Source organism: Vombatus ursinus, unplaced genomic scaffold, assembly GCF_900497805.2.
Source record: "Vombatus ursinus unplaced genomic scaffold, bare-nosed wombat genome assembly UNPS02014790.1, whole genome shotgun sequence".
In the NCBI taxonomy this organism is placed as follows: Eukaryota; Metazoa; Chordata; class Mammalia; order Diprotodontia; family Vombatidae; genus Vombatus; species Vombatus ursinus.
In genome coordinates this window covers 11889-12692 of record NW_020954568.1, presented here as the reverse complement: position 1 = coordinate 12692, position 804 = coordinate 11889, and the positions used below count along the sequence as shown (strand labels likewise).

The window sequence follows — 804 nt, the reverse complement described above, 5'->3', positions numbered from 1 at the left end:
GGTGGTGTCACTGTTGGGGAGAGGGGAGGGTCTGTTCTTGTGCATTTGCTGAGGGATTGCGTGTGTCAAGGGCCTTGGGGATCTGTCTGACTGTGTGCCCGTGTATTTGTATGACTTGGGGGGGGGGTTGTGTGTCTGGGGAGGGCATTGCCTGGATCAGAAGGTGTCATTGTGAGGGGTGAGTGTGTGTGTGTGTGTGTGTGTGTGTGTGTAAGGATGTCATTAGTGGATCTAAGTGTGATTTTGTGTGCCAAATATATAGATCATTGTGTCATTGTGTGTCTGGGGACATTGGTGTGTATCTGATGGTGTTATTGTGAGGGGTATGTGTGGTGTGTGTGTGTGTGTGTGTCTGTGTTTGTGTGTGTGTGTATAGAGACAGGCTGACAGACAGAGACAGAGACAGAGAGAGGAGAGACAGAGACAGGGAGGAGAGAGAGAGAGAGAGAGAGAGAGAGAGAGAGCAGACTCCAAAGTGACGGCAAGCAGGCAAAGGACCGCAAAGTCCTTTGGCAGCCCAGCTTGCTGTGGGAGGTGGGAGCTAGAGCAGAGTGAGAGGGCTGGTAGTGGCTGTGCTACAGGCCTGGGGTGGCCAACCAGGGCTGGGTGCTGATCACTGGACAGGGGAATAGGTAATAATGACCTCAGCCAGGGCTGAAGAGGCCTGGGGACGCTGCTGGAGGGGCTGGGGGTTCTTAAGAGAGGAGGAGATGGCCCCCAGGGAGGGAAGGTAGGAGGGAGCCGGAAAGAACCCTGGGCCCCCCTTGGGCCGGGCCCTGAGTGTGAATTCTGCTTTGTCTTCCT

The 804-nt window shown here is 55.0% G+C and overlaps 1 protein-coding gene across 1 annotated transcript in view; it reads left to right on the top strand.

The window, feature by feature from the left end:
• Nucleotides 1–804, top strand: part of IFITM10 (interferon induced transmembrane protein 10) — a 12762-nt gene that overhangs the window by 1136 nt on the left and 10822 nt on the right. The gene's annotated exons all lie outside the window — the stretch shown is intronic.